Below are 16703 nucleotides of genomic sequence, written 5' to 3'. Positions count from 1 at the left end.
TCACACACAAACTCCAGTCTGAAGTGACAGATTGGAACTTTCTGATTGTGCCTGGGCTGTGTATGGGGAGAGTGTGCTTGAGGGTGCTTGAGCTGACCTGACTGCCAGGTGCAGCATGCTGGGGCTGGCTGTGATGTTGTGCTATGGCCAGGACATGGTCTGTTCATGCTGATGACTCCAGCACAGTAACTCCAGTGGTTTTGCCATGTTTTTATCAGCATAAACAATCTCTATTGAAATCTGCATCTAGAGAAGAAGCATACAGTAAAAGCAGCACTGTGTGATGTGCTGGTGTACATCTTAACATATCTCATTTGTGGTCCATTCAGAAACTATCTTGTGTGTCCACTGTAAATTCTGCAGGCAGCTTCTGGACAAATATACCCTTCTGCCTTGCTTTACAAATGGATCATCAAAGATGGATGGGAGAAGTGGAGCTCCTGGTCCTTAGTTACTTCTGACCTTCATTGGAAAACCAGGACGGATGTCAGAGAGAGCACCTTGGTGGCAATGAGAGTCAAGATTCCCTTTCAGCCTGGACCTGGTGCTGTGTGGGCACATCAGTGCCAGCTGGGGCTGAACAGTCCAGGGCTTCAGCACAGGGCTGTGCAAGCTTCCCAAGGGGCCTGGCGAGCAGTATGGCTGCATGAGGACTCCCCTGTACTGCGCTCATCAGTCTGAGTCTCAGCAGAGCTAATTATCTTCAGCAGTGTTTCTTTTGGTGCCACAGCACCTCTGCATCAGCAGGGAGGATGGAGCCAGCCCTGCTCCTCTTCCCTAGCTGTCCCACCTTCCCATACAAAACGGCAGGCACGACAGCGCGGGCGCCAAAACGAGAGTGCTGCCGGTCCAGCTGCAGGTGCTGAGGTGAAGGAGGGGCTGTGCCTACTGCACACAACAATGTGTGACCAGGAACGGGCATCCCAAGGAGTCTGGTTGTGAGGAATTCCAATGGGAAACCCCCTTCGGCGGCCTTGGCTCACCATTAACTGGTGCAGGACCCGAACCTTGCCAGTTGCTCCATGCCAAGCTTCTCCCTGGACAAGTGGGTCACCCAGCCCAAGCCCTGAGCCTGCTCCCAGCCCATCTCTCGGAGCCCCCTCTGGGGAGCGCCATTCCCTCCTTCGGGCCCTGCGGCCTCCGAGGCCGCTCCCGCGCTATTCTTCCACGCGGGGCCGCCCGCGGGCGCCTTCGCACCTCGAGGATTTCGGCGGGCCGGGGCGGCAGCGCCTGGAGGGAGCGCGTTGCGGGGACGGGGCAGAGGCAGCGGCACAGCAGGGCCGGGCCGGGCCGGGCGGGGCGGGGCGGGGCGGGGCGGGGCGGTCGCCGTAGGGCACGGGCGGGTCCCGGGGCGGGGCGCGGGTCCCGTTCACATCCGGGCAACGCTCGGCGGACGTGGAGCACGCGGGCGGGGCGGTGGCGCGTGGGGGCGGCGGCGCGGCCAATCAGCGCCGCGCTCTCATCGGTGCAAACAGGAGCACAATGGAGCGAGCGGCGGGCGCGCTGCAGCCAAGCTTGGCGCGAGCGCCGCGCGGCTGACGGGCCGGCCGGCCAATGGGCGGCGGCGCGCGGCTCTGGGCAGCCAATGGGCTCGCTGCGGGGGCGGGCCCGAGCGAGGTTAGGGTGTCCTTGCTGGGCGCTGGGCTAAACTTCACCAAATAAAAGCTGTTCGTGTTGGGGCGGCTGCGGAGCCATTTTGGGTAAGTTCTGCCCCGAACTTTGGGTTCGCCCGCCTGGCGGGGCCGGCGCGGCGGTGGGGCTGCGCCAGGGCGGCGCTATGAATGAACGCGGCGGCGGTGGCGCGGGCCGCGGAGCGGGCGGGGGCCGGGGCGGCCGCCGGCCCTGTCATGGCTCCGGCCGCGGGGAGGGGCGGCGGTGCCCCCGGGTCCCTCCGCGCCGCCCTCCCCCGCCCCCCGGGCCGCGGCAGCGCGGGGGGGCCGCGGCCCGTCTCGCCGGCCTTGCCGTTCGCCCCCGACCGGGCCTCGCCGGCTCTGGGCCGGCAGCGCTGGGCCGGGCGCCCCCGGCAGCGGCGGCGGGTCCCGGGGAGTGCGGGGTCGGGGGCGGAGGCGGGGCGGGCTCCCCATGGTGCTGAGCCGAGGCTCCTCCCGGCCAGGGAGGGGGAAGCGGCCCCCCCCGGGTGCGGGGTATCGGAGCCCGCCCGCAGGGCGCAGTTCCCCTTTGGCATCACGGCTGCGGTGCTCGGGAATATCAATAATTAAGTCTTTAAACTTGGCGGTCGGAGGGAAGCGGGTCCCTTTGCGCGCTGGAGGCCCCGGGGTGCGGGCTGCCCGCTGCCGGGTCCCGCCGGGCCGGGGCGCGGGGGGGGGATGCGGTGGAAGGGCCGCTCCCGCCGCGCCGGGCCACGGACTCGTCCCTGTCAGCGCGGTTCCGTCCCGCTGCGCGCGGAGCAGACGCGGATCGGTTGTGACATCGCAGCCATGTCACAACAGAGGCATCGCAGTCACAGGAGAGCCGCGTCTCGCCGCAGTCATCGCACCCGCTGCGGGTCGGTGGCCGCGCCGTGGGGCTCCCCTGTGCTCACCAGTGGCGTTCACTGGTGGTGGAGGTGGATTTTAGCCTTGGTCGATGAGGTTTGTAGGATGAAGGCTGTGAGAGACACGCACGCAAATACGGGAGGAGGAAGCAAAATCGTCAGCTCGGGTTACTGCTGCCAGCGCGCACCCGCCCGAGAGTGGGTCTCCCCCTGATTGTCAGCTTGCCTGCTGACAACTGCACTGAACTCGCAGTGAAGTCGGGGACCGCGGGTCCAGGCCGGCTGCCTCAGCACATGCAGAGCTGTTTCTGCCTGGTCTGCTGCTGATATGGTAGAGTATTTTGGTAATTTTGCTATGAAAAATGCTTGCTTTGTTTCCTCAGGGAGTCCGGATGCTTCTAGCCAAAAGCCCAGTCTTTTTTCTTGTTTACGTCCTGCTCAGGAAATGCAGCAAATATTGATGGTGCTGGAGAATGAGGGGAGACGGACGGAGATGGTTGGCTGTGCTTGTGTAGTGTCCGATGGGACTGGGGAGAAGCCTCCAGCACCCCTCTGCTGGCACTGGCCTCCCTGGCATGGGGCTCCTGGGGGGCAGAAAGATGCTGTTAGCTTGTTAGATGTTTATCCGTGACCCCTTCATTTGCAGAGTATCTTTTTAAGTGCTGTGGGGTCAGTTGGATTAGAGTGTTGCCAGAGGAGAGGAAGCACTGAGTTCTCAGAGGGTGTTTTCTGTGTTGTGAAGTGTTGCTGGTGGGCCCTGTTCAGGTGATGGCATGGGAAGAGGTACTGTCTTGCCTCTCCTTGTCTCTTGTTTACCTTCTTCATGCAGGAACTCTGCTGTGCTCCTTTGCAGAGAAATGGTAGTTTTGGTCAAACTGTTGAAGGATGAAGCAATAACAGCAATCTTCCTGGAGTAAGTAGGTTGTTTCTCTCCCAAGGCTTTTGGCCTTGAGCTGGCTTGGTTTTGGTTTAGGGCTGCTCCTGGGCTCCTTTCCTGAAAATTGCTTCCTCTTCTACTACAAAGTAGAAATTTGTTTTTGGGAATGCTAATTCAGCCTGTGTCTCTGAATTGGTACAGCTGCCTGCTCTTGCAGGTCCTTCAGGGGTGCTGGATGTGCTGCTGCACTGCCTTCACTGCAGAGATGTGACAGCATTGGGTGAAGCTCATTGAATGTTGCCCCTCAAGCGCTTCAGGCTGAAAAACACAGTAACTAGGAGAGCTGGATCCTGTCAAAATGTATGTGTGTGCCTTGTGCAGCGGAGTTAAAGTACATGTTTTTATTCTTCAAACAAAAGCTGAAGTCAAGGAGAGGACTTTGAGAATGAGTGATCTTGGTTTGCTTGCACTTTGATGAAGTCTGAAGCCCACCCCGCAGGCATGGCTGTTTGTTCCTGCCTGTTCCTTTATTCTCATTCTTCCCAGCAGAAGCACAGGCTGCCCTGTCCCTGAGGAGGCAGTTGCAGCCCCTTGCAGTATGGGTACCCCGTGTGAATCTGACACTAAGGCAGCTCTGGCAGTCTTTATCCATGCTGCAGCTGTGAATAATGCACATCTCTAGGGGAAGGTGCTATCAGGGGCCTTGTTACTTTGTTCTGAATGCTGCTGTCTAGTTTAGTAGTATATGCCTTTTTAATGGATTGAGTTTACCTCTACCTCTGTTGTCCTCCATGGTGGCCTTAGGGTACCATGCTGCTTGTCTTTGAGCAGCTGGCCCTAGATGTTCCAATGTTAGTCCCAGGGGTCAGTGCTGTGGGTCTTTTTGGGGTCTGTTGATTTCTAGTGGCTTGGTGGATGAGGCTCTCAGAAGAGTGTCTAGTTTTCCTGTCTGCTTTTTATTGCATTTCTTCATCTGGAAGTAAATCTCTGCCCCCTCTCTCCACCCCAAAAGTGTAATCGCAATAATTTTTAAGATCTGGTCTTCCTTGAGTGATCTTTAATATTTTATCAAGAGTTTCTCCAAACACATAAACTTCTACATGTGGGTAATATAAAGAGTTTCACTGTAGTGGTTTGTGTTGTTTCAAGAGGGCTTTGTACAAGCACGTGAACTTGTTTTTGTGTGCTGGGTGACTTTGTGAGACTTGTTTTTTGAGAGGCTGCCAGAGCAGGCCTTTGTGTTTTGCTGTGGTGTCCTGCCCTGTCTGGGCTTTGCACAGATAAGAGCTGGTATCATTCTCATCAATGTGCAGGAGAAGCTTACCCTCACTAAGGGGGAAGAGCTGATCAGCCTTGTGCTGAGAGCGGTGCTTGGTGCAGGAATGCAGACTCCTGTGTTGGGTCTGGAAAGCAGGCATGCGCGGGGAGCCTGCTCTGAGGCTGTCTTAAAGAGACAATGTCAAGCTCAGTGGTTGGATGTCTCACTGGGCCTTGGGGCACTTAAAAGGGCTTTTTTCATTTCTCCTGCAAGTAGCAGTGAATGCATTTCTCCTTGCTCATCCCCACTTTCCTGCTTGGGACAGTGGAGTCAGCCTCCGGTGTTGGTGGTCCTCCCTGGTGTGTGAAAGCAGAGGCAGAGTGGTTTTTGGAGGCCAACAAGCGCTGTCAAGGGGAGAGAAGATGGTCAGGATGAAGGGGCCTGTATGCAGTGGGGCAGCAATGTTTACTGTGGCAGAGTGTTAGTGACATGCAGGGTTTGTGTGGTGGGTTTTCAGCACCCTAAAACCCATGAAAACAGAATTACCCTTGACTGTGGGAGAGATGTCAGTGCCTGTGTTGCCAAGCGTGGTGGTGGTGGGACCAAAATCCTCTAAGGAAGCGATGTGCCCTGTGCAGCACCTGCTGTGAGTGCCACACTGGGCAGTGCCTGTCCCAACCTCCAGTGATCATCCGGCACCAGCCCCTGGGGAAATAACAGAGCTGGGCAAAGCTGACCAATCTGGAAGCAAAAAGGGAAAAATGTGGTTCTCTGTGTGTCAGCTTGTGGCACCAAGGAGACTCTGATTTTGTTCGTAATATCTCGAGCTGGTGTAATATGTTTTCCATGTGGTAGGACAATGCCTTCAACTTTCCCTTATATGGGAAAATCTGGGATGCAGCCTAGCAATCCACCAATATGTGGCTAATAATTTTTGGCATTGTTATGTTGGATGTGTCCAGTCAGCCTAAGAATTAGAGTATACCTGAGACCCTCTGGCTGGGCTTTAATATTTAAGACCAGTCCCTGGCAGATATCTGGGGAAGGGTTATGACTATGCTCTAGGGAACGCCTGAGTACAACTGGCTGTTTTGGAAGTCAGCTAAAAGCTGGGAGAGTTTATGCCTGAGTGTAGAACTCCTGCTCTGTGCTGCCCTTGGGCCCAGTGCTTAGAGAAGTGCTGGGTTGTGTTAGCATCAGGTGGGACTCACACACAAAGCTTTTGGCACATCCTTTGTGTGAGGACCTTCTCTCTGTGGAGGAAATGCTGCCTTGAGGTGAAGGGGTGCATGCTGTTTCTGTATTGCAGCCTGTTGTCTCCATGGCGTTCTCAGCCTGTAGTGAGTGTAAATCCTTCTCTAACAGGAGCAAAACACTCTTTCAGTCCAGAAAAGAAAATGAGAAGCATGGGAACCAAGTCCCAGTCCCTCTTAGCCTTTCATGTGGGCGCTGGAAATGTGCAGAGGCGTGTTGGGTATGGCTCAGGGAGTGCAGGTGTTACTGTGAGGGTGAGATGTGGCTTGGCCATGGGGTGCCCATCATATTTTCCAGCCCTGGTTTCCCCTTGAGGGATGCTGCTTCATGATTATGAATGTCTGCCCTCTGAGGTACAGCATGCCTTCTGCAGGCTCACCTTTTCCAAAATTCTATGTTGGTTGTTTTGGGATAGTTTGTTTTACTGTGGTGTTTGGGAATTTTTTGGTTTGTGTTTTTCCTGGTAAGATTAAGTTTAGATCTCTTCTGAAGCTTCAGGCACTTGTCTGGTTCTCTCTGCCATTTGGCTCAATTGTGACGGGAATTCTGGGTTGAAATGCAGGTAATTCATTGTTTCCTTTTGGGGTGACTGTGCTGAAAGCAGGGAAGAATTATGCTTGGCAGTGTCAATTTTCAGAGTATTTTCTAAATGTTTGTATAAAAGTGTGGGATCTGTGGAGCCCTGCTTTACATTAGAGTAGGAGACTCTATCAGGGGTCAGTCTGGTGTTACTCTAGGCCCCTGAGCTGGCTGCATGTCCTGTTATAACATGCCTGCTGTTGCAGGGGAGGGACAGGTAGGCCGTGGATGGGCAAGGCTATTTCATTCACTATCTGGTGTTGTCCTAAATTACTTGTTTGAATTACAGCCTGAGAGGTCTGGCGCAGGAAAATAACGTCGGGAGGGCAATAGGCATGTGTGGGAGACCCCAGCCAAAAGCCTGGTGAGGAAGGCTGGGGGAAAAGTTGTGTCCCTGTGGCTGTCAGTGGACCTGTGTGAGGAACCTATTGCCTTTAGTGTGAAAACTCCCTGGGATGTAAGATCCTCACCTCTTCCCCCAGGAGATACCTCATTGGCATTTCTTTGAAGGCAGAAGCAGGACTTTACCTAATTGAGGAACTGCTATAGAGTGGTTGCAACTAACAACTCCAATAGAAAGGGAGTTGTGTTCCCTCTCTATTGCACTGGAAATAGGTATTTGTTTTGAGGACATAGTTTCATTTTGCACTTCAACTTACAATGTATGGCTGCCTTGGAAAGTGAATTCCAGCACTTACAATTAGCTACAGGCAGGAACAAGGGTGCTGCAAAGTTGCAGGGGGTTCCACTTCTTTGATATATAGGTAAGTGAAATATTGGTTCTTTAAGAAACATTAATGCCTTGTTATATATGTGCATTGAGGCAGAATTAAAATTAGTCCTAGATACAAGAATAAACATTAGTGCTTTGCTATAGATGTGCTGTGAAAGCTGCTATTTTTATGTGAGCCACTGCCTTGAGTTCTCTAGGTCTTATGCACAGAGCACTTTTAACTCTCAGTCTTTCATCTGCTTTGGTTGAACTTAGAATATACTTTAGATAAAGTGAAGTTTAAGTGTTCGATGTCTGTTAATTGAGGATCCAACAAGAGCCATTTTTGATGACTTAATTAAATGCCTGGTGCATCCTTGCTGTGCACTGTGCTTGCTTAGCCTCGGAAGGAGTGCAGTGGGGTGTGCGAATGCACAGTCCATTGCTCCTATTTGTATGCTTCTGTGCTTGTTGCTTTAGGGCAGGCACAGCCCTGTTTCAGTGATCTTTCTCAGTCCCTGCAGGGTGCCCCTCACCAGAGTATCCGAGCCTTTCCCAGCATGCACTTTGGTGCGTACATAAGAGCAGGTTTCTCTCCTCTGCCGCAGCAGCAGAGGCTTGAGCTCTGTTTGTGTGCAGTGATGGTGGGGGCAGGCTGGCTGAAGCAAGGCTTGTGCTTTCTGTCAAGGTGCTGAGGTTTGTGATTGCAGATTTGTGGGCCGGTCACAGTGACTTCTCCACCTCCTTGCACTGGAGGGTGAGAGTTTCTATCAGAGAATAAAATTGTTGGTTTGGAGTTAGGCCAGTCCCACACTGTGCTTTGAGAGAGAACCAGAGTCCTGAATCCCAAAGGCAAAGGAAGGAGTGTATCACTGTGGGCACAGGCTCCTTGAGGCTTTGGTAGTTGTAATTTCAATTCAGGTGAATTGAGGTGTGACTCTGCAGGCTGTAGCACCTATGTGTTTGAATAGGTACAGCTGTGCCCACATCTGACAGGGCATGCTGTGTGTGGAAATGTGGTTATCTGCAGATACTGCTTTCCAGTTTCTAGACAGGCTCTCCATTGGCTGCTCTGCTGAGTGGAGCAGGGCATTAGGGCTGAGGACAATATTCTTAAACCCTTTCCTGGATCCAACTCTATTTCCTGCTCTTTCTGTTCCCCTTAGCTGGAAGGAGGAACAGACATAGAGCAGAAATGGGTTTCTGGACCCTGTTGCATGATTGTTCCTCCAGAGATGCCTGCTGAAGAAAGGGTTCAGAATATGAGTGGTTTTTCCAAGTACAGAGGGAGAGAAGATATGGAAACCATTTTGGTTTGGACTTGGGACCGGTATGTGCAGTAAGAGTAGGCTAGGACATGGCCTGTGGGAACGGTGTTCTCCTGCTCTGTCCAGGGTTTGCTAACCTGTCTTCTGTGTTGCTTGCATGTCAGAGGAGACTGATGTCTACAGACCTGCCAGGCAAACAGGGACAATAGTTTCCTGGTAGCTTGATGCAGCTGATGCCATGTGCTTGCCTGCTTTCTGGCTGACCCTATGACAGTGGTGCTGGTTGGCCAGGAGTGTCCAGGGCATCTTCTGTATCTGTGCCCTGAATGAATGCAGCTTGAGTCCAGTAGAGATCCACAGCAGCTCTGCCTATGTGCTGTTGGAAGAAGCTCGGTGTGCCCTGGGTTCCAGTTGTGTTTGGAAAAAGGGAGTCTGCAAAGATGGGACTTTGCAGTCAGTGTTGGTGATAGTGGCGAGGCATCCTCTGGCAGGAAGCCCTCCTGCCCATGTGTTCCCTACTCGTGCAACTGTGGCTCTCCAGCCTGGCAAGGTTGATGGTCTTTTCACTGTTCCCTGAGCTGGTCTCTGACTGAAGGGCTTTATGAGCTGAGGCAAGAAGGGGCTACCTCTCCACATGTGCTTTTAGTAGTGTTTCACTTGCAGTGTGTCTGGGCAGGCCTCTGTGTGCTCACCATTTAAAAGGGCTAGTCAAGTGTATTAAAGCATTGTCTATAGCTGAGGAGCTGGCATCACTGAATCCCAAGCATTTGCACAAGAGGAATTGAAGAATTTCTCTTTGGCACTACTCTCAGCCTCCCATACTTCAGTCTTTCTTGGGATGGTGTAAAAGACAAATGCAAGGAAACAGATGATTGAGATGAATGTCTCATTACAGATGGCATCTGAACTCTGGACACTATTCTCTCAAAGTACCTTCTTAGGCCTGGACAACAGCAGATTTTGTCTTTTGCTATTTTGGAATGAGGTTTGCTAGATTTTGTTAGGATGTGCAGGCAGAACAGATGCCATGAGCTATGGGACCTCCCTACAGCATACAAAAACTCTGACTGTGGTTATTTAGGATGCTGTCTTTCTGGGTGCTGAGGAACAGCTTGGCTCCCCCAGTACCTGGCCTTGCTGCAGGCAGGGGTCTGCCAGCCAGCCTTTCTGCCCTGCCCTGGCGTGGGTGGCCTGGGTTTGCAACGCTGGCAGGACAGGTGCAGCCTGTGTGGGTGCAGGAGCTCTTCTCCAACAGGGCAGCATCAGTCAAGCAGCCTCTGTGAGTGGTGTTGGAGCTGTCCTGTGCTTGGGGAACGAGCAGTGTAGCAAAACGTTCTTCTGCTCCTGGGGATCCCTTCTATGTCCCCAGCCTGCGCTGTGTGTGAGAGCACAGACCAAGCTGAGCTTCCTTTATCACCTGTTTTTTGAGATCCCTAGGACCAGGATAAAGTGCTGCTTGGTCCAAAGAAGAGCTGCTCACTTTTCACACACTAAGATGTACCTTGGGGTCGGCCTTCAAGGCCTGTGCTCATAAGCTGTGGTCTGAGATGTGGCCATGGTAGGCAAAGCAAGGCTGGCCTTGAGCTCCCTTCAGGCACTGCACACCCCTTGCCACTCTGCCACCTGTCCACAGATGAGGCATTTGGCAAAGCAGAGGTGTCCATCCTGTTGTGAGGGCCTAGAAATGTTTGAAATGCTAACTCTTTTCCTGTGGCCCAGCTGCTGGTACTTGGCCATACTTCATTCAGTTCCTTGGATGTTTTTCCTTGGGCACATTCCTGTGGGCTACTCGTTAGATGCAGCAGGAGGTTGGCAGGAGGGCACCAACTTTTTCTTTCACCTTTTTTCTCTACCATGGTTATAGCAGAAGAACAATGGGGAATAACTTAGTCAGCAGATCACAGGAGTGAACAGGGATGTGGGGACATCAGGTGAATGACTGGGAAGGTAAGAGTTATCCACTGTGGAGGTCTGTGGCAGGGAGCTTCAATTGGAGCAGACTTTCCTGAAGTCTGACAGAAATTCCTCAAGAAATGATTTTCAGCACGACTGGACTCTGCAGTGGGATCTCCATCACTATGGAGCTGTGGCCAGTGTTGCTGTGCCTTCTCAGCACAAAATCTGATCAGGGTGTCAGATGTGTCCACAGCCAAGTCTTGAGGTGCATTGTGTGTGTTCACTTTTCTCTCCCGATGTCAATGTTGATTTTCTGTCTTTATTCTAGCCTTAGAAAATAGAGGCATTTAGGGTTAGGATTGCCTCTGAGGAGCTGTTGGCAGTGTGGCAAAACTGTTTTCTGACAGCTGGAGTTTGCTGTGCAGGATGTTAACAGCAAGAGAAGATCTGTACTTTCAAGAATGCCAGCTCATTTTTTGGCCATCTACCTTGGGGGATAGTATGAGTTTGGTGTAAAGCTCTCAAACCTTATAAAATGTTCTTTGCATTGGCTAGCTGTCAAGGCTGGCTTTTGTAAACCTTTTTTACTAATAAAGGTTAAATTATGTGCCTAGTGGCTTCTTTGTAAGGACAGTGACCTTGGAGATGGACTTGGACAGCTAAGTGAAGCTTTGGACACTTGTGTGTAAGATATAAAAGGCAGCAGGAAAATGTGCAGAGTGCACAGGCTGCTGGTTTTTGCTGAAACATCTATATCCCTCCTGGTAGCTGGAGAGCAGCTGGATGTTTTGCCCTGATGCAAGAGGCCTTTGAAGCAGCTGACAGTAACCCCTGTGCTCCCTTGAGCCCAGTAATTCATCAGAGGCTTTTTCCTTACACTGCTGGGAAGTCTGGCTCCTCATGACTGCTGGTCCAGGAAGCCAGCAGGAGCCAAGCCTACAATTCTCTCTCTACCCAGGGGTAACAGCCAGGCACTTCGGGGAAGAGAGCCTGCTTCCAGCACTGAGGCTGTGTCCTCAGAGCTTCTTTGCCCATATCCATCTAAAATGTAGTTAGGGTCGTGTTGTCACTCTGACCAGAGGCTTTCTGCAGCCTCCTTGGTAGCTGAAGCACACAAGCATGCTGCCTTGGCATGCAAGGCCCTCTGCCTTGTGAAGGAGCAGATTGGGTGGACCATCCCAGGCTAAAAGGAATTGCCCACCAGACATCTATTTGGTTGCCAGCAGGCTGGTCATGCTACTGTGTTGAGCTGCAGTGAGCAGTGAGCTTCTGACTCGCAGAGGCCAGGAGAGGGTTGTGAGCTGGCTGCTTGTGGCCTGCACCAGGGTCAGTGGGGTGGGACAGTTGTGCAGGATGCTGTGGAAGTGACACTTGGCCATAGGCTTTATTGGCTTCTGGAGCTTGGCACTCCTGTAGCATGTGGATACAGATACTGTGCTTTGTTCATTTTAAAGTAGGAAAATAGGTGCTGGGAATGTGATGGATGAGGTGGGAAGGTTTTATGGCCACTGTCACTGTCTGTTCCGTGGACACTCCACTCGTGTCCTTTCCTGTTGGCTTGCTGGTCGGCATGCTGGGGCTGGTGAATAAAGTGGAAGGAAAATTTGGCACTGGTGATGGAAGAATGTCTTGTTAAGATTTGGCAGACTGGGCAGTTAATTTGAGCTGTGTGGTGGCCTGGATTGGATGCCACACTGGACCATATTTGTGTGTAGTGGGTAGCAGAGGTCTGGAAAATGCTACATCAGTGACATGCAGTGGGCTTTGCTGATGTGTCAGGAGCTTGAGCTGGGGATGCTCTTTACAAGGCACATGAATTGTGCTGGTGGGATACTGCTGTGCAGGGAGCCACTGGGACCCCTGTGTGTGCAGGAGTGCTGCACATGTTCTTGCACACCAGTGAACCCTTGCACATGAAATCATGCCTCTTGGCACTGAGGGTGGTCAGATCCCTGTCCCTGTGGAAGTCCACCCTGCTGGGTGCCAGCTACGAGTCTGGGCAAGCTTGGCCTGTCTCCTTTCTCTCTTGGCTGTGTAGGTACTGCATTGTAGCAATTTGGTTTGGTTTTCCTCTGGGTTTTTTTACCTTGCTGATGTCGAGGATTAAAATACACTGCCTGAGGCTTATGAACAACTGTTTGGAGTCAGACTCTTGGCCAGCAGATCAGAAGGCAACAGACACAGTAGGTTTGAGAAACCTGTCTCGCTCCTGCATACCAGGGTAGCAGGATGATGACATGGGAAAGAGCACACAGCTGATGCTGGGTGCATCCCCATGATGGGGAAGGGGGTACAGCTGACACTGGGTGCATCCCTGCTCTGCAGACAGCCACCTTGCAAGGCCTGTGCCGCATGGGAGTAATGTGTCCCCTCATTTTGGACTGTTCATGAAGATGATGAGGGACATACATTTTATGGTGAGCTCAGATATGGTTTCCCTCTCTCTAGCAGCAAGCCGGAGTGCTTCCCTTTGTGTGCATGTCGAATGGCCAGGCATGGCTTTGTGTTCATGCCTTCACCGAACAAATTGAAGGGGTTTCAGCTGTTCTGCTGCTTTCTCTTCCCTTGTGCTGTTTGTCCCTACTCACTACTGTGTTCGCTGGACTCTGAGTGAGCCCTCGGTGCTCAGTCCCCTGGCACTGTGCAGCTGCTGAAGGTCACTGTGGTTATGGTCTTGGATTAGAAGCTGCATTTGAAAACCCTCCAAAAAGGAGCTATTGCTGGTGCTGCCACGTGAGAGTCATGAAATGCAGCTGACTGAAGCTGCATTACCGGGGGCTGTATCCAGCCTGCATGTGCACTCTTGCTTGTTGGGTGCCAGCAGAGCATCCTGTGTGGACAGGCAATGGCACGAGCCCAGGTGTCTCCCTGGGTCTCTGACGTGGCTCTTGCTGTAGGGCTGAGGGCTTGGAGCAGAGTGTTGGTGTTGAACAGGCTTTCTGGAGGGGAAGGCTGTGCGGCATCACCATATTCCTTTTCCAAGGGAGCAAGTGGCAAGGAGGTTGTGGTGATTTATTGCCTGTCTGTCAAAGTCTTGTTGCCTCTTCACCTGTGGGGTGGCAGAGCTGGGTGTCTTGAGAAGGTACTGCAGGTTCGCCATGTACTTTTGGTGTCCTTATCAGCAGATCTCTGGGCTCCCCTTGCCCCACAGAGAACATAGTTCATTCCCCCCCCCCCCCCACCTTCTTTTTTAAAAGATGAGAATATTTTGAATACAGAAAATTGCTTGCAGCATGGCTGTGTCCCTTGGGGCTGGCTGTTGTTGTGATGCTCTGCCCGTCCTGGACATGTGTACCTGCCTGATGCATGTTTGCTCCCTTACTTTGGGTTATTTGGACCTCTGCGTTCTCTCCTTTCCCCCTTTGTTTCCTTCATCGTGCTGTGTGTCCTGCTTAGGAGTGTGGGGCCTGTGCCCTCTTCCCCCTTGGTGCCGTGGAGCAGTATGGCAGCTCTGACATGAAGACCACTTGGCTGCTTGGCAAAGCCTCTCCTGATGGGTTGCTGAGGGAGTCTTGTTTGCTGTCGCTGTGTGAGCAGAGCTGGGAAGCTGATTCTCCGCAGCCTCTGTTTGGGAAGGAGAATGTGTGCTGTGCTGCCTCGCAGTGAGCTTGCAGACTCCACAGCCCCCTGCATCGCTGCTGCTGCTTTTCTCTTGCTGAACTACTGGGTTATTTTTAACTTGGAAAAATTACAACCCGAGATTGGCATTCTCTACCCCCAGCGGAGGGCTGGAGGCAGGATGTGGGGGCGGCACTGCGGAGGCCGGGAATGCGGCGTGCCGCTCCAGCGGGCCCGCTGCCAGCGGCTCTGCCCCCCGCAGCCCTGTGCCTGCCGGGCTGCGCAATGTGCGGCGGGGCTGCTGGTGCCTCGGCACGGATGGAGCTTCAGCCTGGATTCCCATGGCGAAGGCACAGAGCAGCTGCAGACACATAAACAAATCCTGCTGCAGCAGGCTGTGGGGAGAGAGCTGTGCTCTGCCTGCCAGGCTGCTTGCGTGACAGCCTGCAGACAGATAGCTGCTGAGGGGGACTGGGTACCTCCTTCCGAGAGTGTCCTACAGAGATGCTCTGGGGTGATGGAGTGTGCTGTGGAGGAGCAGCTAGCCGGGTTGCTGTTTTGCCTCCTGGAGGAGGCTTTGCTGAACCAGGCAGCCCTCCCTAATTCAACTGGCAGAGAGCTGTTGGGGAGGAGCCGGGAGAGGAGTCACTCTTGTGCCCCTCCCCTAGCTCTGCCTCCGGTGTTTTGCAGGCAGCTGCATTGTCAGTGGTGTCTCCCTTGCCTGGAACTCCCCGAGTGATGGGAGCCCCTCTCTAAATCCGCTGTCAGGGCGGTGTTTCTGCAGAGCCTGTTTTCTATGCAGCCCTCAGCAATGTAGTTGCCTGAGTCCCTCTGGGTTGCAGCAGACCCCAAGTTTCAAGCTCCGGTGGCTCTGCTGGCTGAGACGTGTCTGTGCAGCCCTGCTTAGGAGCAGGGATTGATGAGGTAGCAAGGCTCAAACAGCACCAGAGGACTGCAAACTTTGCTCTTTGGTCTCAGAGAACACTGTTGGCCAAGACAAGCAGAAGAAGAACAGTGCAGGATTCAGGTTCTGCTCTTGGTTTGTCCCTGCCAGACCTGTGAGTCCTTTACTGCTGCTCACCTGCAATGTGGATGCATCAGGTGAGGAGGGTGGCTGGTGCTTGGGTCCTGCTTGGTTGTCCTTGGGCTTTCTGTCTGCCTGACCAACTGCAAAGCTATTGAGGAGGTTCCTCTGATGGGGACGTGCTGCCAGGGCCTGGGGCCTTCTGTTCCAGCTCGCCTGGGAAAGCCTGCCAGTTCCTGTCAGTTCTGATCTGTTGTCTGCTACTCCGTAGCTCTCAGGGATTGGTCACGAGCAGCAGAGGAGCACAGCAAACCTCTTGGCAAGCAATGGCCAGTCCTTATGTCCCTTAGCTGACTTCAGGCAGTTGCAGACACCCTTTCTGGCTCCTTTGGGAATGATTCTCATTTGCTTGTTGAGGCTGGTCCCATACACCCAGCACTCTGATGCCATTTGGCATGACATGCTTTGGGCAGTAAGCTGGTGTGAGGCTCTCCAGGCTGTGGGATGGGGTACACCATGAGATACTGAGGCTGGTCCTCTGCCTCTGAGCTCTGGTCAGGACTCAGAGTTCCTGCCAGAGCAGCAGTGCTGGTGTCTCAGCTCTGCAAAGGCCCAATGTGATGCCTGACCCTGACAGAGAAATTACACAGCTCATGTCATCCCTGTATGGTAGGGAATGGCTATTGGCTACTTCCTTTCCTCAAGGCTGTAGAGTTTATCAGGCATGAGACACTGCTCTGTGTTTGAGCCAAGGGCTCTTCCCATGATGGCAGCAGGTGGTGGAGAGCAGAACAACTCTAGGGCAGCCAGGGCTGGAGTAGCATCTCTTCCCCAAGAGAGCTACTCTGCAGCTTATGTGAGGCAGTGGAGTGTCCCTGCCACTCCAGAGTGGTGTGAACACACAAGGACAGCTGCTAACACTGGCACAGGGATTGATGTGTGGAGCACAAGACAGACCAGGACTCTTTACTTGGAGGACAGGCTTCTAAAAGTTCTCAGCTGCCCTGTTGCCTGGTGCCCTTTGTTGCTGCCTTATGTCTGGCAGGGCTGAGCAGGGCCCTTGTGCTGTGTCTGTGGGAGCTGCCTGCAGTTCTTATTTCTAAGACTTCTCATCAGTCTGTACTGTGACCTCTGCCAGTGTCTGTCAGGGCAGGTTAGTACATCCTCAGGTAACAGTACAGCAAGGCAGTGCTGAGGCACCCAGCTTGCCCATGGCCAGCTGCCATCCATGAGCCTGGCTTGCTGCTGGCCTGCAGGCTGGGCAGCAGGCTGGGACCTGGCACCCCTGACTCATCTCTTTTCCTTCAAGCTGTGCCTGGCCACTGGGGACACGGAGCACTTCTGGAGGCACATTCACAGACCAGACCTGCTTGTCTGAAAATCAGTAATTTCATAGCATGGCTATGCAATTCTGTATCTTCCTGCTTGTACTTCAGGGCTGCATACAAAGTTCTGTGCCTGTTTGAGGTCTGTATTTTCAAGGAACCCTTCTTCTCATCAGAATTACAGGAGGAAGGAGAGAGAAGGGCTACATGATGTTGAGGAGGTGAGCAAGGCTTGCATCCCTCACCTTGAAGGAAGTGTTCCCAGAAGCCTGCTGATAGATGGAGCTTGGACACTTTTTGATGCATCTGTCTCAAAGGAGCTGCTTGCAGTGAGACCTTGTCCTTGGTACCTCCCTGAGCCAGCTTTGTTTGTGCCAGATGCTGCTCCTGCAGCTGGGAAGGGGAGCCTTTGGCTGCAGGGAGCTGGAAGATAAGGTCCTCTTGGAAAGTGTGTATCT

General features: G+C 53.2%; 1 protein-coding gene across 1 annotated transcript in view; it reads left to right on the top strand.

Moving 5' to 3' along the window:
• The first annotated feature begins 1534 nt into the window (after positions 1-1534).
• CHD6 (chromodomain helicase DNA binding protein 6) overlaps positions 1535-16703 on the top strand; it is a 101040-nt gene continuing 85871 nt past the window's right edge. Inside the window, exon 1 of the mRNA XM_059480606.1 lies at positions 1535-1700. The gene's annotated coding sequence lies outside the window, so the exon portion shown is untranslated. The remainder of the gene's footprint in view (positions 1701-16703) is intronic.

The sequence above is a fragment of the Ammospiza nelsoni genome, chromosome 12 (assembly GCF_027579445.1).
Source record: "Ammospiza nelsoni isolate bAmmNel1 chromosome 12, bAmmNel1.pri, whole genome shotgun sequence".
In the NCBI taxonomy this organism is placed as follows: Eukaryota; Metazoa; Chordata; class Aves; order Passeriformes; family Passerellidae; genus Ammospiza; species Ammospiza nelsoni.
The sequence above is the reverse complement of the archived record's forward strand: the minus strand, read 5'-3'. Positions and strand labels throughout refer to the sequence as shown.